The following is a 23,136-nucleotide window of genomic DNA, read 5'->3' as shown; positions in this document are numbered from 1 at the left end:
CACGGACGAGAAACAAATAAAAAATATAGACAGCGAATTGGTTAAAGTAGACACGGAAAGAAAATTTTAGAAGCGATGGGGTACAGCGTAGATGGGAAAACAAAAAACAGGGACAGTGAGGTGGATAAACTTCGATGTAGAAAGAAAATTAATTTAAAACGCGACGGCCTTTAGCAAAGACGAGAATAAATTAAAAATAAGACTGTGGAAAAACAGACACATAAAAATGTAAAAAGCAACGGGGTACACGACACGGGAAAGAGTTAAAAGACACGGATAGGGAGCTCGACAAAAGCAGACATGGGAACTTGAAGCAGCGCCAGGGTACAGGACAGACGGGGGAGAATTACAAAACGCAGGCAGCGAACCGCAGAAAAGTAGCCATCGAAACACAAGTTAAAATGGAGGGAGTATGATACAGACAGGAAAAAAAAATAAAACGGCGGACAGGAAGCTAAATAAATGGAGACATAGAAAGAAAGTTATTAATATGACTGGGTGCGGGACAGAGGCGGAGATAAAAAACAGGGGCAAGGAATCGGGTAGAGGGACGGAAGGACGTTTTAAGAAGCGACAGGCTACGAGAAAAGCAGGAAAGAATTAAAAAAATAGGAACAGGAATGAGGATAGAAGGAAATACTGAAACAAAATTTAAAAAGTGACAGGGTATACGGAAAAAAGGGAGGAGTTAAAAGTACGGGAAAGGGAAGCTGGATAAAGGGAATCGTTGAAGGAGAAATTAGGTAGCGGTGGGGTGCGAGAAATACGGGGGGGGAGGGGAACCAAACAAAAAACACCAAACAAAAAAACGGAGAAAGGGAGCCGGGTAGAGGGAGAGAGGCGGGGCGGAGCGGTCGCCCGGTGTGACCGGGCTGCGGCTGCAGCGAGGAAGAACGTGAGCGGGGTACGCCCCATGGACCAGCAGGTGCCGGGGAAAGCCCCGAGGCGGGGCGGCGGGGTCCGCGTCGGAGGCACGGAGCAGGGGCGTGTGGGAGCCGGCGGCGGGGGCTGCCCGGAGCCGCGCGGCGGAGCGCGGGTTTAGCGCTCGCGTCTCGGCGGGTCTTGCGGGGGAAAAGGGGGAGCCGGTGTCTGCGCAGGGTCAGCCAGCAGGGCAGGCTGCGCCTGGCGGCACGGCGGGAGCCGTAGCCCTGAGGCACGGGGCTTAGGGCCGGCGACGGTCGTTCCCCCGCGCATGCCGGGAAGCGTAGTCTTGTGGCAGGGGGCTGGCGGGCGGCCATGCTGTGCTTGCCAGTGCATGCCGGGAGATGTAGTTTTTGCGACCTGGCCTCCTAGGCATGCGTGGTGGCGCGCCTCCTCCCCGCGCTCGGTGCTGCCTCCCTGTGCGCGAACTTAGGTACTGCAGCTCGGCAGTCATTACAGATAAAAGGAAAGACTGGGGCTCTGCTCTTTCCTAGCCTTGCAAACAGCCAATGCAGTTCCTAAAACTCTCGAAAATAAGGCCATGTGCCGGGTCCTGCAATTCCGTCACAACAACTCCATGCAATGCTACAGGCTTGGGGAGGAGTGGCTGGAGAGCTGCCCAGACGGAATATTATGATGATGATGATGATGATGATGATTTCCTCTGCCTTTGCTGTCCTATTAAACCGTTTTTAACCCAACCCATGAGTATTTTTTTCCAGCTCTCTCCCCCATCCCACCTGGGATGGGCGGGAGGCAAGTAAGCGGCTGCGTGGTGCTTAGTTGCCAGCTGAGGCTAAACCACAATAGCCCCACAGCTCTTTTCAGGGTCTATAGCAAGCTTTGTAGCGCTCTCCTTCCTCCAGAAGCCCTCAGGCTTTCATTGTGCCCCAGAGCACTCTTACCTTCCTGTCTGCCATCTACAATGCCTTTGTTTGGTCCCTGCTCTCCTGAGGGTATCTGTACTCTGTTCCTATCCCCTCCTGAACACCTCATTGTGTCACCAATCTTTTGTTTGTCTCCCTCTTCCCCAACATCCCCCACCCCCAGAGTCCTCTCATCTCTGTCATGATACCTCCTGAGACTGTTCTGGTGTGCCATGGCACCCTTCAAGCTCTGCAGCCTTCTTTGTCTCTCTCTTATTCAGCCAGATCCATTCCTCGGGCTTTCTCTGTGCCCCAGAGCTCTCTTACCTTTATTCACTGCCATCTAGGACATCTAGTCTATCCAGTCACTCATTCCATGAGGACATCTGTACATTGCTGGGACACCCTTTTGAGTTTTGCATTGTGCCCCAGAGTCGTCTTCTGTCTCTCACTCTTAGCTCTCATCGTCATGCCTTCTGAGGCTATCCTTGTGCCCCCTTTGTTCAGCCCCTGGCCACCCAAGACCATCTGTATTCTGCTCAACTGATCAACTGAAATTGAAGGAGGAACTGCCGCCCTGGGCAGCAGAAGGTGGAGAAGGGACAGGCTCCGTCATGGCCCATTTCCTACCCGGATAGAGCTGCTGGGCTTGGCCGGGGCCCGGGCAGGGCCCTGCTGCCCTCCAGAGAACCCCAGGGCCTCTGACAGGCCTCCCAGGGGCACACGTGGGGCCAAGCAGCCCCTCCAGAGAGCCCCAGGGGCTCTCCCGGGCCTCGCAGGGCACCGTGGAAGGCGCTGTAGGGCCGCTGCGAAGGCCTGGGGAGCAGCACGGCTACCTGGGGCTCCGCGCGGGGCGCAGCAGAACCCCTCCAGCTGTCTGGGGAACAGCAAGGCTCCACGGGGCTATGTACAGGCCCTCCCGGGGCCCTTGGGGGGGCCTGGGGGGCAGCAGGGCTCCGTGCAGGGCGCAGCAGAGCCCCTCCAGCTGTCTGGGGAACAGCAAGGCTCCACGGGGCTATGTACAGGCCCTCCCGGGGCCCTTGGGGGGGCCTGGGGGGCAGCAGGGCTCCGCGTGGGGCGCAGCAGAGCCCCTCCAGCTGTCTGGGGAACAGCAAGGCTCCACGGGGCTATGTACAGGCCCTCCCGGGGGCCTGGGGTGCAGCAGGGCTCCCCAGGGGCGCAAGCGGGACCCAACGCGGCCCCCACAGCTGCCTGGGGGGCGGCAGGGTCCGCAGGGGTGCGTGGGGGGCCTGTCAGAATAGGAACCCTCTGGGTGTCTGAGGGGCAGCAGGGCAGCGCGGGGCGGGGAAGAAGAGCTCAAAACAGCACGTCAAGTTCCACAGCCTTTATCGATGGCTGGGAGGCACAGGCAGGCCGGCTGTGCTAAGGCCTCTGCCTGCGGCCTGCAGAACGCCCGTTTCCATCCTGGGTCGCCATCTGAAGCGATCCTCTCGCTGCCCTTTGGCTGCTTCTTCAGGCTTGATGGCCAGCACACCCACTAGAGCCACGGCCCACCTGTCCCCTTCGCCACGAAATGGGAGCGGTGCAGAGGGCGGGCACCATCCAGGCTGGGATCTCCCTGGAGAGGGCAGAGCAGGCAAAAGCTTTCCTTCACCGTTCCTCTGGGTTTCACAGCCTGGCAGAGCAGCTGGTGCCTTGGGGCCACGACGCAGGGCGTGGTGCGTCCTGCACGGCCCCGGGCTGCTGGCAAGGGGGCAGGTCCAGCTGCTCAGGGGGTGCCCGTGCGCAGAGCACCCCGGGATCAGCTCTGCCCACAGCTCCAGCAGCACAGTCAGCCGCCTCCTGGGGCCGGGGTCCTCCTCCTCCATGCCCTCCGGAGCCAGGAGCACAGCGCTTGCAGGTGGGATCCGGAGGGAGGCTTTTTCGCTGCAGCGTCCAGGACCAGCAGGGTTTGAGTTGCCAGGGAAGAGATGCAGGCGCTGCTGTCTCTTGCCTTGTCTTGAAGGGCTGGCACGGAAAGGAGCAGAGCCGAGGTCAGAGCCCGCATCTGCAGGGCATCTGCAGAGCCCCTCTGGCCAGCGCCCCCCCAACCCCCCAGCTCTTCCCATGGCCAGGAGGGAGGCAGGGGTGCCGGGATGAGCGGGAAGGTGCTGCCACCAATGCCCCACATCCCCCTGAAATCTCTCTCTGCTCTGCCCACGCCGCACCTCATGTGTGCAGGGAGCAGTGCCCTGCCCAGCTGGGGCAGGCGTTGGAGATTTCCTCCCAGGGTCTTTCCCCCTCTCCGCCAGCCCCTGCGGACACCCCACTGCCCTCACTCACCCCTGTAGATGACATGGAGCTTCTCCGGGTACCCATCCCTCAGCTGCAGCTCGGCGAGCCCTAGGCACACACAGTCCGTTACAGATCCCACTGGCCTGCCTGCCCCAGCAGCCCGGCTCCCTGCCACCAGCCCCGCAGGCCAGGCCACGTGGCCTCCTCCCACTGGGCAAGGCTGAGCCCAGGGCGGTCCCCTGAGCGTGAAGGCCACGGCGGCTGCGAGGGACCCAAGAAGGCTCCCACCAGTCACTGCGACCGGGCAGGGGTGTGAGAGGGCACCAGGGAGCCCGTGAGCTCAAGCATCGGGCAGTCCGGGCTCTGCAGCCGCTCGCTGGATTCAGCAGCCACTGTGGCTGGGGATAAGCTGTCGCGGGGCAGAGACGCACCCCCGGCGGGGTTGTGGCTCACCAATGAACCTGATGGCTGCCTCACGCAAGGGCTCCTGTGGGCTTTGCAGGTACTGCAGGCTCTGCTGCAGGTGCTCCTCCAGTCTGCCACCGTCCTCCAGGAGCTGGAGAGAGCACAGGGGGCCAGCGTTGGCGCAGACCCTCCCCCAGCACCCAGGACTGGCCTCACCTGCCTTCCCCAGGCTCTGCCTTTTCTCCCTCTCGCGCTCTGAACTGCGAGATTGAAACGTTGCACTCCCTCTCCTCCAAGGAAGGGGCTAGGAAGGAATTGTCTTGCTGCTCTTCACTATCCCTTGCAGTCATTGCAGATACACAGCAAGACTGGGGCTCTGCTCTGTCCTAGCCTTGCAAACAGGCACTCTGCTTTTTCTCACTCTCGCTCTCCGAACTGCGAGAATGAAACGTTGCGCTCTCTCTCCTCCAAGGAAGGGTATAGGAAGGAATTGTCTTGCTGGTCCTCACTAGCCCTTGCAGTCATTGCAGATAAACAGCAAGACTGGGGCTCTGCTCTTTCCTAGCCTTGCAAACAGGCACTCTGCTTTTTCTCCCTCTCGCGCTCCGAACTGTGAGATTGAAACGTTGCACTCTCTCTCCTCCAAGGAAGGGGCTAGGAAGGAATTGTCTTGCTGCTCCTCACTATCCCTTGCAGTCATTGCAGATAAACAGCAAGGCTGGGGCTCTGCTCTTTCCTACCCTTGCAAACAGGCACTCTGCTTTTTCTCACTCTCGCGCTCAGAACTGCGAGATTGAAACGTTGCACTCCCTCTCCTCCAAGGAAGGGGCCTGGAAGGAATTGTCTTGATGGTGCTCAGTATCCGTTGCAGTCATTGCAGATAAACAGCAAGACTGGGGCTCTGCTCTTTCCTAGCCTTGCAAACAGGCACCAATCTTTTTCTCCCTCTCGCGCTCCGAACTGCGATATTAACACGTTGCACTCTCTCTCCTCCAAGGAAGGGGCTAGGAAGGAATTGTCTTGCTGGTGCTCACTATCCCTTGCAGTCATTGCAGATAAACAGCAAGACTGGGGCTCTGCTCTTTCCTAGCCTTGCAAACAAGTACTCTGCTTTTTCTCCCTCTCGCTGTCCGATCTGCAAGATTGAAACGTTGCACTCCCTCTCCTCCAAGGAAGGGGCTAGGAAGGAATTGTCTTGATGCTCCTCACTAGCCCTTGCAGTCATTGCAGATAAACAGCAAGACTGGGGCTCTGCTCTTTCCTAGCCTTGCAAACAAGTACTCTGCTTTTTCTCCCTCTCGCTGTCCGAACTGCAAGATTGAAACGTTGCACTCCCTCTCCTCCAAGGAAGGGGCTAGGAAGGAATTGTCTTGCTGCTCCTCACTAGCCCTTGCAGTCATTGCAGATAAACAGCAAGACTGGGGCTCTGCTCTTTCCTAGCCTTGCAAACAGGCAGTCTGCTTTTTCCCCCTCTCGCGCTCTGAACTGCGAGATTGAAACGTTGCGCTCCCTCTCCTCCAAGGAAGGGGCTAGGAAGGAATTGTCTTGCTGGTCCTCACTAGCCCTTGCAGTCATTGCAGATAAACAGCAAGACTGGGGCTCTGCTCTTTCCTTGCCTTGCAAACAGGCACTCTGGTTTTTCTCCCTCTCGCGCTCCGCACTGCGAGATTGAAACGTTGCGCTCCCTCTCCTCCAAGGAAGGGGCTAGGAAGGAATTGTCTTGCTGGTGCTCACTAGCCCTTGCAGTCATTGCAGATAAACAGCAAGACTGGGGCTCTGCTCTTTCCTAGCCTTGCAAACAGGCACTAATCTTTTTCCCCCTCTCGCGCTCCGAACTGCGAGATTGAAACGTTGAACTCTCTCCTCCAAGGAAGGGGCTAGGAAGGAATTGTCTTGCTGGTGCTCACTAGCCCTTGCAGTCATTGCAGATAAACAGCAAGACTGGGGCTCTGCTCTTTCCTAGCCTTGCAAACAGGCACTCTGCTTTTTCTCCCTCTCGCGCTCCGAACTGCGAGATTGAAACGTTGCACTCCCTCTCCTCCAAGGAAGGGGCTAGGAAGGAATTGTCTTGCTGGTCCTCACTATCGCTTGCAGTCATTGCAGGTAAAGGTAGGGAATATCCTTTTGGTCAGTCTGGATCAGCTGTCCTGACTGTGCCCCCTCCCAGCTTCTTGTGCAGCTCCTCACTGGCAGAGCATGCGAAGATGAAAAGTCCTTGACTTAGTATAAGCACTACAACTACTTAGCAACAACTAAAAACATCAGTGTGTTATCCACATTATTCTCATATGAAATCCAAAACACAGCACTATACCAGCCATCAGGAAGAAAATTAACTCTATCCCAGCCTAAACCGGGACATCAAGCCAGCATGTGGGTGACCCAACTCCATGACTGTGACTCCTAGGCACCAGAGTAAGGCAAATAATAATGGGAATTAAAAATGTGGCAGAGATGTGGCTATTCTCTACAGTCTGAACACTGCAAATTCAAGAAATTCAGTCCTATTCTTTGGATGTCCTGAAGTAATGTGCCAGGGTTCTGCACTTTCTGAAAGACTGGCCCACTACTACATGTTGAAAGACTCACTGCTGCAAAGTATTACAAGACCTTTGCATTTGCTAGTTACCCTAAAATTGCTTTAAAAAAAAGATAAGTTAAAATAATTAATTTCTCTGACAGAATCCAAAGTGCCAAAGGTTATAGAAGGAAGTGAGCAGCAATGAAAATAAAATAAAGTCCATCTACCTACTGGATTACATCTAAAAGTGTCTTTTTCATGATATTGTCCAGCTGATAACTGGATATGATGCTTCACACCTTTGTGACTGAGTTTGTGGTTCTTCGGTGAGTCCTAATGCATCTATTTTCCTGTTACAGGTGTTGTGGCTTTGGGAGATCATGCTTTTTTGGTAACGATCTGGATTTATTCTGTGTGTGCCTGTAACAATGCCTTAGCCCTTAACCAGGGAAAAGTTTCAGACTTCCAGACTATTTTCTGCCGCTTCCAGGGAAATGTTATGATTCAAAGAAATCCAAACTTAAGAAATTTAGACTCAATAACATGAAAGTGTTATTCAGCGGACATCTTTATTGCAGCGCTGGACGCATGGGGGATATCTCCTCCTAACATGCGTGCGCTGAAACAAAAGTTCATCCTTTATATACCTTCAAGACATGAATATTCACACATTTTCCAAGAAATCTCCGCCTCCTTGCTTATCTACTACATTTACATAATGCTGGTGTTGCAAAACTACACTACGCATGCACGGGGGTCTCGGGTGGTCGTCGGTGGTCGTTTGGGGAGTTAGTCCCCTACTCCTTTTTCCCTTTTATGGTCACAGGTCTCTCGAGGATAATTCTTCTCCTTGAATGTTCACCCCTTCTGTTGTCCAGCCAAGCAGTTCCTTCTTATCATCCTTGTCTGAGCACTCCTGCCAGTCTGTCTCTATGCTCAAGGTTAAGATATCTTCTCTGTTCTCTTTAATCTCTCAGTCCTTGCTCTTAACTCTTCTCCTATTGGTTCTCTCCACCTGTCTTCTCCGTTTCTACTTGTGTTTTAATTTTCATGAGGCCTGCTTTCCTCGTGATTAACCGTTTACACATAGTTACAATGTTAGCATTGAGGCAAATACAGCCTAAGGACTATGAGAGTAGGCCGTTAAACATAATCACACAGTTATTAGGCTAAAGAATTCTATACTGAAGTTAAACTAATCATGTAATCAATAACCTTCCATATGTTAAGAAATTTGCAAAACTTACAGTTGATTAGCGATGCATGCTAAAACTTCATAATTGTTTTAGATCCTTGTTTCAATATAATCGACTGATTTGATTAACTGAGATTAATGAATACAACATATCATGTGCTCTCATATAACAGTAACTGGTGATGAGTTTGGGATTGAACTGAATTTCTCCCACCTACTTACCACATATTTTTGAAGGATGTTTAACTTGTCTTAAAGTCTGCCATCCCTGGCTATAATGAACTGATTTTTTCAAATGCACGGAAGCTCTATTACGTCTTTGCCATGCTAAGAATACTGCTTCCTTTCTCTTTCATCACAAGCAAAAGTATAGGAGCAGTGATGGAAATGCAACAAGGACAAAAAAGAATAGCTTGAGGATGTTGCTAAGAAAAAGTGCAGAGGAATTAAAAGTAATTTGAAAGAAAGTTTGACCCCAATATAGGTAAGCAGTTTGAAGAAAGAGGTGGCAGAATGAACACGAAAGGTAAAAGAAAATGAGAACAAATACGTTGTTTTGGAAAAGCAACCTAAGACAGACACATGAAAAAGGAATATGAGAAAACACAATGAAGTTGGAGAAGAAAACGATTCAGTATTTAAAAATGTGTGGAGTAATAAGGCACGGACTCTGGCGGGGATTCAAGCCAAAGACCTTTATTGTTAGCAAAGCTTGCTTTTTATACAAATACAGCCCGTTCACGCGCCTAGAAGTGCTACCCGGTTGGCTATTGCTTTAAGTCCACGCGACTCTCACAGAGGCAGGATTGGTCACCTCTGTATGTCCACGCGCTCCTTTGCTTCCTCTTAGTTGTTTACCACAGCTCCTTCTCCTCAAGGTTGAGCCCTGCAGGTGTCCAGCTGTTTACCAGCTTCTCAATGCCACAGCTCCTTCTCCTCAAGGTCGAGCCCTTGCAGGGTGATCCCAACAAAACTGAGAATAAAACAAGGAGATGGAAGGAAATGAGGATAAAGAAATTAAAAGAAAATCACAACAGCAGCAGCACTGAGTTTACTTGATTCAAATTTATTTTTTCAGAACAGTATGGTTTTTTTATATGTTCTTGGGAGTGAGGGCAAAGGAGGAACTGAGATATTTTTGAACACATGAAAACTCACACAGGCTCCCAACAAGCCTGGGATTCCCATCTGATGTTGCATTTAGGATTATAGGAATCTGCCTTCAGAGATCCTGAAGATAACCGGCAGACTGCACCACCCTTCTTACGGTGCACTGTCTGATGGCTGAGAAGTGTCAGTTGTTCTCCGTATGAAACTAAAATATAACAATCGGCCTCTAGTTTAACAGGTCATTCCATAACACAAAATATTTAGCAAGAGAAGGTGAAAATGACATTGGAAACTGAGTTCCAAAGTTGTCAATTTTGTAGTTTATGAGGAGAAATAGTGGGGGTGGTTTACTATAAGCAGTTTTCCCCTCCCCAATATAGTTTCATCAAGGTGTTTTATTACATTGTCACTCATGCTTTTGTACTGCTTTCTAATATTGTACTGACTTGTTTGAATCACTTTGAAAATTAAGGCTGCCTCCTTCTGAGACAAATCCAGGTCTCATTAAAATTCATAAATAGACAGCCAAAAGCTTTGAGCGCTTTTCCATTGACACTGAGAAATGGAAGTGTCCTTATTTATCCTGATGATAGCATATTATTTTGAAGGGTATCCACATCCATAGTCAACTGGGTTTTGATTAATATTTAGGGCTCACTATGAAGGAAATTTATTTTCATTAAGGAGTTCTGTGACACAAACTAGCTGATGGTATCTCAAATCAGGATCGTATCAGTGTTTAATTGCATTCTTTCAACATGAAAAAAAACATTGGCATTAAATGCAAATATATGCTGACAAGCAGCAGCAGTCTGATTTTCTTGGGTAGCATATGTATACCAGGGTCTCCATTGTATATTGTCACTACTGATTGCATGAACATTCCCTCATGTCATGAAAATGTTTAGAGGTAGTGGGGGAAGAAGGGAGATAATTTCTTGTCTCTGCTATTGTGTCCAACTCAGCTCATGTTACACAACAATACCAAGGCTGAAGTCCAAGTTGTGAAGTATATTTGGGCACTGCATTGTTTATATTTGTCATTCTGCCAAATATGCACCAAAATAATGATAATTCTCCAAATTCATGCCTGAATTCAATTAGAAAAATAAAATTCACATGCTTTAGTCAAAAAGGAAAATTGCAAAATTTTGACACGTGTAATCTCAGAAATAAAAGTATTTAGTCGTATTAACTGATAGCCACACCAGTAACTGAGCAGTGGGCCATTCAAGGCTTCAATATAGAAAGCACTTAAACTTAAACAGATAAAATCAACTGGCTAGCATGTTTACTTAGGAATGTGTCTAAACTTCTGTAGGATATACTCTTCATAAAAAAAATTTCAGGATCAGGCTCCATTATGCAAAGTTTGCATTGCAAATACACTATATAAAACATTAGTATCTGACCTTATAGTGGGTGTCTGCTATAGGCCACCTGTCCAGGAAGAACAAGTGGTTCAGGACCTCTACAGACACATAGGAGCAGCCTCATGTTCGCAGGCCCTGGTCCTCACGAGGAACTTCAACCACCCTGATATCTGCTGGAGGGACAACATAGCATGGCATAAACAATCCAGGACATTCATGGAGTGCATCAATGACAACTTCCTCCTCTAAGTGATAGAGGAGAGGTGCTCTGCTGGACCTCCTACTGACCAACAAGGAGGGGCTGGTTGGGGATGTGAAGGTCAAAGGCAGCCTTGGCTACAGTGACCATGAGGTGGCGGAGTTCGGGATCCTGAGGGGAGAAAGGAGGGCAAAAAGCAAGCTCACAACCCTGGACTTGAGGAGAGCTGACTGACCTCGGAAGCATCCTGTGGGATAAGGCCCTGGAGGGAAGAGGGGCCCAAGAAAGCTGGTTAATATTTGAGGATCACTTCTTCCAAGCTCAGGAGCATGTCCTGTTGAGCAGGGGGAGAGACAGAGCAGCTTGGTGGGCACCTGATGGTTAGCCAAGGTCAACCCACCACAAACAGGTTGCTCAAAGAGCTTTTTGAGTCTCCCTCCTTGTGAATATTCAAAAGCCATTTGGACATGGTCCTGGGCAACTGACTCTAGGTGGCTGTGCTTGAGCAGGGCGTGTGTGGACAAGATGACCTCCAGAAGTCCCTTCCAACCTCAACCATTCTGGGATTAGTTGGCCTTTATTTTTAGTGTCTTAGTAGATCACAAATGTGACGTATAATGTAGATATTAATATACCCATCTAATTAAGCTTAAGGTTGTTGTAGAACAAGTGCTTTTGAACTAAATCTTTCTTGGTTTTAGGCTGAATTCATTTATCCAGAGGGTTTGGGTTGTATGTCCAATTTGTTGGACAAGTTGTTGTGGGAATCTACTATCGACCAGACAGCCAGTATGATGACACTGATGAATTATTCTACAAAGAATTAAGGAATATCTCTAGATCGGTTGCCCTTGTCCTTACGGGTGATTTTAACTTCCCAGACATTAACTAGGAATATCATACAGTGGACACAAACAGGTCCATGAAATTCCTGAAGCATGTTGAAGATACCTTCTTGGTGCAGGTACTAAGGGAGCTGACTAGGAAAGGTGCTCTCCTAGACTTGTTGTTTGTAGACAGAGGGACTCACGGGTGAAGTGGTGATTGGTGGCTGTCTTGGTCACAGTGACCATAAAGTAGTTGAGTTTCAAATTGTTGGCGATAGGAGAAAAACTGACAACAAAAATTCAACCCTGGATATGAGGAGAGCAGACTTTGAGCTGCTGGAGCTAGTTTGTAAGGCTCCCTGGGAATCTGCTTTTGAAGGTATTGGGATCCACGAATGCTGGTCACTTTTTAAGAGCCATCTCTTAAGAGCACAGGAGCAGGTAATTCCAAAGTGTTGAAAGTCAAGCAAGTGGGGCAGAAGGCCGGCTTGGCTGAACAGGGATCTTCTTCTAGAAAATAGGTGGAAAAGGAAAGTGTACAGACATTGGAAGCAAGGACAGGTGACATGGGAGGACTACAGAGATGCTGTCCGCTTTGTAGGGAGAGAATTTGTGCAGCCAAAGCTTGATTAGAGTTCAAGCTGGCCAGCACTGTGAAGGACAACAAAAAGGGCTTTTTTTAATATCTTAACAGCAAACGGAGGATCAGAGATAACATTGGGCTGTTGCTTGACGAGGTTGTCACCTCACAAGTAGGGACAGAGACAAAGCAGGGACGTATAATGCCTTCTTTGCCTCTGTCTTCAACACTGATGATGGGCTCTGGGACCCCTGGAGCCCTGTGTTGGAAGACTCTGACTGGGAGGGATGATAAACTCCCAGCTGACTCTGAACTGGTTTGAGACTTGCTGCTCCAGCTGGATGCACATAAGTCTATGGGGCCTGATGGGATTCATCCCAGGGTACTGAAAGCGTTGGCCAATGTCATTGCGGGACCTCTCTCTTGGGAGTCTGGAGAGGTCCCAGTTGACTGGAAGCTGGCAAATGTTGTCCCAGTTTTTGAGAAGGGTAAGAAGGAAGACCCTGGTAATTACAGGCCTGTCAGTCTCACTTCAGAGCCCAGTAAAATTATGGAGAACGCTATTCTGGGAGTTGTTGAAAAACACTTGAGAGACAACGCAGTCATTGGTCATAGCCAGCACAGGTTCATGAGGGGAAAGTCCTGCTTAACCAACTTCATTTCCCTGCAGTAGGGACAGGGAGCCAGACAGAGAGCGAATGGCAGAGAAGGAAAAAAAAACACCACTGTGACAGGCTACAGGGCAGAGAGGGAGCGATTCAAGACACGGGACAGAGAACGGCAAAATAGCGATGGGCCGCTGGGCAGAGAGGGAGGAATTTAAAAGTGTAAGTAAAGACAGAGACAGAGAGATGGACAGAGAGACAGAGAGAAAGAGAAAACAGCGACGGGCTTCAAGACAGATAGAGAGGAATTGAAAGATCCCGGCAGGGAGCCGGACAGGGCAAGACGGCGAAAGAAATGAAACTGCAGCGTGGCTCAGGGCTGACAAGGACGAAATTGCAAAACAGGGACAGGGAGCAGGATAGAGGGAGACAGAGGAAGAGAGACACTTGTGCTGTGCTACAGGGCCAAGAAGGAAGACTTTGAACACCAGGGACACGGGGCCGGGCAGAGAGCGCCAGAGACAGCAAAAATACCGACGGGCTACAGGACAGAGCGGGAGGAAGGCAAACATGGTGGCTGGGAGCCAGACAGAGAGAGACTGCGAAAGAAAAGAGCAGCAACACGCTACACGGCAGAGAGGGAGGAATGGAAAAGCAGGGACAGGGAGCCAGACTGGGAGAGGCAGAGGAAGGAAAAATAGCCGCGGGCTACAAGCTAGGGAGAGAGAGGACCTAAAAGACAGGGAAGGGGAGCTGGTCAGAGTGAGATGGAGAAAGGAGGTATGGGGGGACACGGACGGATACCACATCAGCGTGGGAAAGAGAGGGGGCCAGGGGAGGGGCAGCGAGGGCCCGGGATGCAGAATAGGGGCAACAGGGCCCCGAGGGCCTGGGACTCACCGCAGCTTTCACTCCCTGCACTGCTGGGAGAGTTTGCCAGTTCAGACGCTTCTTCCTCCTCTCCTCCCTTCGCCTTCTGTAACTCCTGTCGCTTGGCTGTCCTCCACCCAAGAGAATACCGGGGTGTCTTACAGCTCGTACAAGACGAGGCTCCCTACGCACGTAGCCTCGCTCGTGCGCCACACGGCCGCTTCCGGTGATGCATGCAGACCCTGCACATTCGACTGCCCGTGTACGTCAGGTGCGGCGCACCTGGGAGCGACAGCGTCCATCGCTCACGTGGCCCTGTCCTTTCCTGGGCCTGTCGTTAGAAGCACACCTGGGAAAGAAGATCCTGGCCGTCTGCGACGGATTAGGACCGGAAGGCACGAGGGGAGCCCTCGGCGCACTCGAACGGCGGGCGCGAGGCAGCGGCCCCTCCCCGCAGCCAGGCGGTTGCAGGGACTCGCCGCAAGGCCGGGCGCTCCTGCACGCGATCTGTTTCGCGAGCCCCGAGGCAGCCACGATTAACGAGCCCGATGACGCCCGCGCTGGGCCGGGGGTGGGCAGAGGCAGAAGTAGAAGCAGGGGACAGGGACACCGGGCGCAGCAGCGCTGGCGTGGGCGGGAGAGCAGGGAACGGTGTGGGGAAGGGTCACTCGGGACGCCTGCTCCGGTAGCCCGGCCTAAGTGACGGCCGAGGACGCCTAAGCACCGCGTACGTCTAAAGAAACCCGCCGGCGTAGGGTGGCAGGAAGAACACCGGTACGCGACCACCGGCTGAAGCTGCCGCGCCCAGGCCCAGCTGACCGCTGCCACGGACTCCCGATCCCTCTGCTGCAGCAGGAGTTTGTTGCACAGGCACGCGTTCGTTTTGCGCGCGCACGTGCAAGCGTGACTCAGAACGCAGGCTGACGTCAGGCTACAAAAGCCGCCCGAACGCCCCACTTGCGTCACATCTGCTTTGCCTGCAACAAGCGGGTCGTTTCCGAGGCATTTTCCCGGCTGCTCAGGCAGAGCACATGCCATCACGCGCTCGAGGCAGAGCCGGGCAGGCGGAACTTACGCGCCGCCGTTCGAGAGCGCGGCTCTGACCCGACACCGCGGCAGCAACGCTCCCGCCCGCACTGCTCGAGGTGCGCGAGTAACGAAGCTGGGGGCATCGTTTAGTCTCTGTGAGCAGTTAACTGCGAGGTGCAACCTTGAGGGGAGGAACAAGATAATCACAAAAGCAGCACAGCTCCGGAACCTTGAGGGAACTGTCCTAATTAACATCTAATTGGCATAATAGCAACCTGCCCCCGGGCAGGGAAAGCCCCCTCCTCGCTCAGCATGCCCGGGAAGAAAGAAGGACGCTGCGACTTTAAGCGGAGACGAGGCTGGCGAGAACCGAGGGGAACAAGGGCGACGGAGCCAACTGTTGAAAACACCGGTAACCGCTGCGCGGAGCGTAGCCACGCGGTCCGAGTGTGGCCCGAGGGGTGCGAGCTCTGTGCGCTACCACCTCGCACCCAGCTCTGCACGCAGCCGGAAGAAAAGCCAACACCCCGGCTCCGCACGTTCGCCGCCTGCCCGCGCACCGGCGGAAGAACCGTGTGTGGGACAACAGCACCGCCCCGCGGGGACGGGGCCCGCCCCGGAGGCGGGCAGAGACCCGGCGGAGCGAGGCGCGCGCGTGCGCCGTGAGGCGTCTCTGCCTGCGCGCCCCCCCCCCCCGCCCTCCGGGCGGTACCTCGCGGCGCCTGTCCCGCGAGGCTATAGGGACGCGCGGCCGCTCACGCGCGCTCCCGGCGCCGCGTGCTGGGGTCGCGCTCCCGCGGGGGCGGGAGGACTCCCGCCTCGCCGCGGGGCCCGGCCCTTCCTCGCTGCAGGCGGCTGCCTGCGGAACGGCCTTCGCGCCACTCCTCAGCCGGCTCCCGCCGGCGGGCGGGCCCGGGCGGCGCCCCCGGGGCACCGCAGGGCCAGCGCCGGCCTCAGCCGCACCTGCAGCCCGCTTCGAGCGTCGGGCCCGCAGCTGCAACCCCTCGGGAGCAGGCGGCCGCCACCCCCCCCAACAGCACGGGAGCCCCTGCCCTGGGCCTGGGCCCGGCCCCGCAGCGGAGGAACGCACCCGGGCGCGCAAAGCGGGCAGCGCAGGTTTGTTCCCTCGGGCGCACCGGGAGCTGCCGCCCAGGCTCGGTGCCCGACGGCGGCCGGGCGGAGGGGGAAGAGGGGAGAGGGAAGCGGGAGGAAGCGCAGAGGCGGGGAGAGAAGAGGCGAGGGACGGGGAGCCAGGCCCGGGGGGGCGGGAGCCGGACGTGGGTGTCGAGGCGGAGGAAGAGGGAGAACTGCAGCGTGAGGAGGGGGGAGATGAAGCGATAAAGAAAAGGGGGAGGGAGCGGGGGAGAGAGCTGAGTGGGACCGAGCGGGGCAGCGGGGACAGCGGAGAGGGACAGCGAGAACGAGCGGCGCCCGGCCTGGGAGCGGCGGGTACCGCGACAGGGAGCTGGGTATCGGGAGACAGAGAGAAAACTGCACGAGGGGACCAGAGCAGAAGGAATTAAGAAAAAAAGGGGGTGGGGGGTGTGTGTGTGAAGGGACAGGAAGGCAGATAGAGGCAGTCATGGAAAGAGAAAGGGAAAAGGGACAAACACGGGAAAGAATTAAAAATTAGAGACCATCAGCTGGACAGAGCCATAAGAATAGAAAGGGGATGGGATGCAGAGTCAGGGCATTAAAACCCCGTCAAAGGGAGCGATGCGGAGGGGGATGCGGAAGAGAAAAGAAAAAGCGACGGGCGGCAGGAAACACGGGGAAGAAAAACAAAAAACCGAAACCACGGGACAGGGAACCGGATAAATGATAAATGGAGACGTAGAAATAAAATTTTAAAAGCGACGTGGTACGTGACAGGGTTACGTCAAGACGTTAAGGCCCCCCTCGCCCCCGCGACCTCCAGCCCCGGTTTGCTGGCCGAGCGCTATGTCGTACGGTCGGGAACATCCCTTTGGGCAGCTGGGGGTCAGCTGTCCCGGCCGCGTCCCCTCCCAACCCCGCGCGCACCCCCGCTCTACTCGCTGGCGGGGCCGCGGGAGCAGCAGAACAGCCCTCGACGCCGCGCAAGCGCCGCTCGGCGAGACCCGGCGCGTGTCCCCGCGTCATCGACGCCGGGTGTCGGCGCAAATCCAACACGTAGCCCTGCGCCAGCTACCGCGAATAAAACTAACTCTACATCTGAGCCCAAACTAGCGCGCGCGGGAATACAGTTTTAAAAAGTTGAGCGCGGTACTAGAAACGCGGGAAAAAATTTAAGACTGGGGACAGGAATCCAGATAAAGAGAGACATAGAAAGAAGATTTAAAAAGCAGCGGGGTACGGGAAAGCACTAAAAACTAGGGACAGCAAACCTCACAAATGTTGTCGAGAAAGAAAAATGGAATAAGCAATGGCATTAAGAAAAGACAAGAAACAATTAAAAAACCCCAAGGAGATGGTAAATAACAGAGCCACAAACGAAAATACAGTTCTAAAAGCGACAGGGTACACAACGGACAGGAATAAATTAAAAAATATGGATAGGGAGCTTGATAAAAGTAGACCTAGAACAGAAACTGAAAGAGCGACAGGGCTCGGGACAGACAGGAATAAAAATAAAAATGAAAGACGGTGAATTGGTTAAAGCGGACATGGAGAGAGCATGTAAAAAGCAGCTGGGTAAAGGAGAAGCTGGGGGGGGGGAAGGGGACAGAAAACTGGATAAAAGTTGATGTAAAAAGGAAATTTTGAAAGCCAAGGCATTAAGGAAAGGCAAGGGAAAAAAAAAGTAAAATAAGCGTAGGGTGATGGAGAGTGACATAGGAAGAAAATTATAAAAGCGGAAGCATTGAGGAAAAACAAGAAAAAGTTAAAAATGACAACAGACAGAAAAATACAGAGAGACATAGGAAGAAAATTTCAAAAGCGACGGGGTACAGCACGGATGAGAAACAAATAAAAAATATAGACAGCGAATTGGTTAAAGTAGACACGGAAAGAAAATTTTAGAAGCGATGGGGTACAGCGTAGATGGGAAAACAAAAAACAGGGACAGTGAGGTGGATAAACTTTGATGTAGAAAGAAAATTAATTTAAAACGCGACGGCCTTTAGCAAAGATGAGAATAAATTAAAAATAAGACTGTGGAAAAACAGACACATAAAAATGTAAAAAGCAACGGGGTACACGACACGGGAAAGAGTTAAAAGACACGGATAGGGAGCTCGACAAAAGCAGACATGGGAACTTGAAGCAGCGCCAGGGTACAGGACAGACGGGGGAGAATTACAAAACGCAGGCAGCGAACCGCAGAAAAGTAGCCATCGAAACACAAGTTAAAATGGAGGGAGTATGATACAGACAGGAAAAAAAAATAAAACGGCGGACAGGAAGCTAAATAAATGGAGACATAGAAAGAAAGTTATTAATATGACTGGGTGCGGGACAGAGGCGGAGATAAAAAACAGGGGCAAGGAATCGGGTAGAGGGACGGAAGGACGTTTTAAGAAGCGACAGGCTACGAGAAAAGCAGGAAAGAATTAAAAAAATAGGAACAGGAATGAGGATAGAAGGAAATACTGAAACAAAATTTAAAAAGTGACAGGGTATACGGAAAAAAGGGAGGAGTTAAAAGTACGGGAAAGGGAAGCTGGATAAAGGGAATCGTTGAAGGAGAAATTAGGTAGCGGTGGGGTGCGAGAAATACGGGGGGGGGAGGGGAACCAAACAAAAAACACCAAACAAAAAAACGGAGAAAGGGAGCCGGGTAGAGGGAGAGAGGCGGGGCGGAGCGGTCGCCCGGTGTGACCGGGCTGCGGCTGCAGCGAGGAAGAACGTGAGCGGGGTACGCCCCATGGACCAGCAGGTGCCGGGGAAAGCCCCGAGGCGGGGCGGCGGGGTCCGCGTCGGAGGCACGGAGCAGGGGCGTGTGGGAGCCGGCGGCGGGGGCTGCCCGGAGCCGCGCGGCGGAGCGCGGGTTTAGCGCTCGCGTCTCGGCGGGTCTTGCGGGGGAAAAGGGGGAGCCGGTGTCTGCGCAGGGTCAGCCAGCAGGGCAGGCTGCGCCTGGCGGCACGGCGGGAGCCGTAGCCCTGAGGCACGGGGCTTAGGGCCGGCGACGGTCGTTCCCCCGCGCATGCCGGGAAGCGTAGTCTTGTGGCAGGGGGCTGGCGGGCGGCCATGCTGTGCTTGCCAGTGCATGCCGGGAGATGTAGGTTTTGCGACCTGGCCTCCCAGGCATGCGTGGTGGCGCGCCTCCTCCCCGCGCTCGGTGCTGCCTCCCTGTGCGCGAACTTAGGTACTGCAGCTCGGCAGTCATTACAGATAAAAGGAAAGACTGGGGTTCTGCTCTTTCCTAGCCTTGCAAACAGCCAATGCAGTTCCTAAAACTCTCGAAAATAAGGCCATGTGCCGGGTCCTGCAATTCCATCACAACAACTCCATGCAATGCTACAGGCTTGGGGAGGAGTGGCTGGAGAGCTGCCCAGACGGAATATTATGATGATGATGATGATGATGATGATGATGATGATTTCCTCTGCCTTTGCTGTCCTATTAAACCGTTTTTAACCCAACCCATGAGTATTTTTTTCCAGCTCTCTCCCCCATCCCACCTGGGATGGGCGGGAGGCAAGTAAGCGGCTGCGTGGTGCTTAGTTGCCAGCTGAGGCTAAACCACAATAGCCCCACAGCTCTTTTCAGGGTCTATAGCAAGCTTTGTAGCGCTCTCCTTCCTCCAGAAGCCCTCAGGCTTTCATTGTGCCCCAGAGCACTCTTACCTTCCTGTCTGCCATCTACAATGCCTTTGTTTGGTCCCTGCTCTCCTGAGGGTATCTGTACTCTGTTCCTATCCCCTCCTGAACACCTCATTGTGTCACCAATCTTTTGTTTGTCTCCCTCTTCCCCAACATCCCCCACCCCCAGAGTCCTCTCATCTCTGTCATGATACCTCCTGAGACTGTTCTGGTGTGCCATGGCACCCTTCAAGCTCTGCAGCCCTCTTTGTCTCTCTCTTATTCAGCCAGATCCATTCCTCGGGCTTTCTCTGTGCCCCAGAGCTCTCTTACCTTTATTCACTGCCATCTAGGACATCTAGTCTATCCAGTCACTCATTCCATGAGGACATCTGTACATTGCTGGGACACCCTTTTGAGTTTTGCATTGTGCCCCAGAGTCGTCTTCTGTCTCTCACTCTTAGCTCTCATCGTCATGCCTTCTGAGGCCATCCTTGTGCCCCCTTTGTTCAGCCCCTGGCCACCCAAGACCATCTGTATTCTGCTCAACTGATCAACTGAAATTGAAGGAGGAACTGCCGCCCTGGGCAGCAGAAGGTGGAGAAGGGACAGGCTCCGTCATGGCCCATTTCCTACCCGGATAGAGCTGCCGGGCTTGGCCGGGGCCCGGGCAGGGCCCTGCTGCCCTCCAGAGAACCCCAGGGCCTCTGACAGGCCTCCCAGGGGCACACGTGGGGCCAAGCAGCCCCTCCAGAGAGCCCCAGGGGCTCTCCCGGGCCTCGCAGGGCACCGTGGAAGGCGCTGTAGGGCCGCTGCGAAGGCCTGGGGAGCAGCACGGCTACCTGGGGCTCCGCGCGGGGCGCAGCAGAGCCCCTCCAGCTGTCTGGGGAACAGCAAGGCTCCACGGGGCTATGTACAGGCCCTCCCGGGGCCCTTGGGGGGGCCTGGGGGGCAGCAGGGCTCCGCGCGGGGCGCAGCAGAGCCCCTCCAGCTGTCTGGGGAACAGCAAGGCTCCACGGGGCTATGTACAGGCCCTCCCGGGGCCCTTGGGGGGGCCTGGGGGGCAGCAGGGCTCCCCAGGGGCGCAAGCGGGACCCAACGCGGCCCCCACAGCTGCCTGGGGGGCGGCAGGGTCCGCAGGGGTGCGTGGGGGGCCTGTCAGAATAGGAACCCTCCGGGTGTCTGAGGGGCAGCAGGGCAGCGCGGGGCGGGGAAGAAGAGCTCAAAACAGCACGTCAAGTTCCACAGCCTTTATCGATGGCTGGGAGGCACAGGCAGTCCGGCTGTGCTAAGGCCTCTGCCTGCGGCCTGCAGAACGCCCGTTTCCATCCTGGGTCGCCATCTGAAGCGATCCTCTCGCTGCCCTTTGGCTGCTTCTTCAGGCTTGATGGCCAGCACGCCCACTAGAGCCACGGCCCACCTGTCCCCTTCGCCACGAAATGGGAGCGGTGCAGAGGGCGGGCACCATCCAGGCTGGGATCTCCCTGGAGAGGGCAGAGCAGGCAAAAGCTTTCCTTCACCGTTCCTCTGGGTTTCACAGCCTGGCAGAGCAGCTGGTGCCTTGGGGCCACGACGCAGGGCGTGGTGCGTCCTGCACGGCCCCGGGTTGCTGGCAAGGGGGCAGGTCCAGCTGCTCAGGGGGTGCCCGTGCGCAGAGCACCCCGGGATCAGCTCTGCCCACAGCTCCAGCAGCACAGTCAGCCGCCTCCTGGGGCCGGGGTCCTCCACCTCCATGCCCTCCGGAGCCAGGAGCACAGCGCTTGCAGGTGGGATCCGGAGGGAGGCTTTTTCGCTGCAGCGTCCAGGACCAGCAGGGTTTGAGTTGCCAGGGAAGAGATGCAGGCGCTGCTGTCTCTTGCCTTGTCTTGAAGGGCTGGCACGGAAAGGAGCAGAGCCGAGGTCAGAGCCCGCATCTGCAGGGCATCTGCAGAGCCCCTCTGGCCAGCGCCCCCCCAACCCCCCAGCTCTTCCCATGGCCAGGAGGGAGGCAGGGGTGCCGGGATGAGCGGGAAGGTGCTGCCACCAATGCCCCACATCCCCCTGAAATCTCTCTCTGCTCTGCCCACGCCGCACCTCATGTGTGCAGGGAGCAGTGCCCTGCCCAGCTGGGGCAGGCGTTGGAGATTTCCTCCCAGGGTCTTTCCCCCTCTCCGCCAGCCCCTGCGGACACCCCACTGCCCTCACTCACCCCTGTAGATGACATGGAGCTTCTCCGGGTACCCATCCCTCAGCTGCAGCTCGGCGAGCCCTAGGCACACACAGTCCGTTACAGATCCCACTGGCCTGCCTGCCCCAGCAGCCCGGCTCCCTGCCACCAGCCCCGCAGGCCAGGCCACGTGGCCTCCTCCCACTGGGCAAGGCTGAGCCCAGGGCGGTCCCCTGAGCGTGAAGGCCACGGCGGCTGCGAGGGACCCAAGAAGGCTCCCACCAGTCACTGCGACCGGGCAGGGGTGTGAGAGGGCACCAGGGAGCCCGTGAGCTCAAGCATCGGGCAGTCCGGGCTCTGCAGCCGCTCGCTGGATTCAGCAGCCACTGTGGCTGGGGATAAGCTGTCGCGGGGCAGAGACGCACCCCCGGCGGGGTTGTGGCTCACCAATGAACCTGATGGCTGCCTCACGCAAGGGCTCCTGTGGGCTTTGCAGGTACTGCAGGCTCTGCTGCAGGTGCTCCTCCAGTCTGCCACCGTCCTCCAGGAGCTGGAGAGAGCACAGGGGGCCAGCGTTGGCGCAGACCCTCCCCCAGCACCCAGGACTGGCCTCACCTGCCTTCCCCAGGCTCTGCCTTTTCTCCCTCTCGCGCTCTGAACTGCGAGATTGAAACGTTGCACTCTCTCTCCTCCAAGGAAGGGGCTAGGAAGGAATTGTCTTGCTGCTCCTCACTATCCCTTGCTGTCATTGCAGATGAGCAGAAAGACTGGGGCTCTGCTCTTTCCTAGCCTTGCAAACAGGCACTCTGCTTTTTCTCACTCTCGCGCTCCGAACTGCGAGATTGAGACGTTGCGCTCCCTCTCCTCCAAGGAAGGGGCTAGGAAGGAATTGTCTTGCTGCTCCTCACTAGCCCTTGCAGTCATTGCAGATAAACAGCAAGACTGGGGCTCTGCTCTTTCCTAGCCTTGCAAACAAGTACTCTGCTTTTTCTCACCCTCGCGCTCCGAAGTGCGAGATTGAAACGTTGCACTCCCTCTCCTCCAAGGAAGGGGCTAGGAAGGAATTGTCTTGCTGGTCCTCACTATCCCTTGCAGTCATTGCCGATAAACAGCAAGACTGGGGCTCTGCTCTTTCCTAGCCTTGCAAACAGGCACTCTGCTTTTTCCCCCTCTCGCGCTCCGAACTGTGAGATTGAGACGTTGCACTCTCCTCCAAGGAAGGGGCTAGGAAGGAATTGTCTTGCTGCTCCTCACTAGCCCTTGCAGTCATTGCAGATAAACAGCAAGACTGGGGCTCTGCTCTTTCCTAGCCTTGCAAACAGGCACTCTGCTTTTTCTCCCTCTCGCGCTCCGAACTGCGAGATTGAAACGTTGCACTCTCTCTCTTCCAAGGAAGGGGCTAGGAAGGAATTGTCTTGCTGGTGCTCACTAGCCCTTGCAGTCATTGCAGATGAGCAGCAAGACTGGGGCTCTGCTCTTTCCTAGCCTTGCATACAGTCACTCTGCTTTTTCTCACTCACGCGCTCCGAA

Source organism: Phaethon aethereus (genome assembly GCF_964289735.1).
Source record: "Phaethon aethereus genome assembly, chromosome: W".
NCBI classification, from domain to species: Eukaryota; Metazoa; Chordata; class Aves; order Phaethontiformes; family Phaethontidae; genus Phaethon; species Phaethon aethereus.
The sequence above is the reverse complement of the archived record's forward strand: the minus strand, read 5'-3'. Positions refer to the sequence as shown.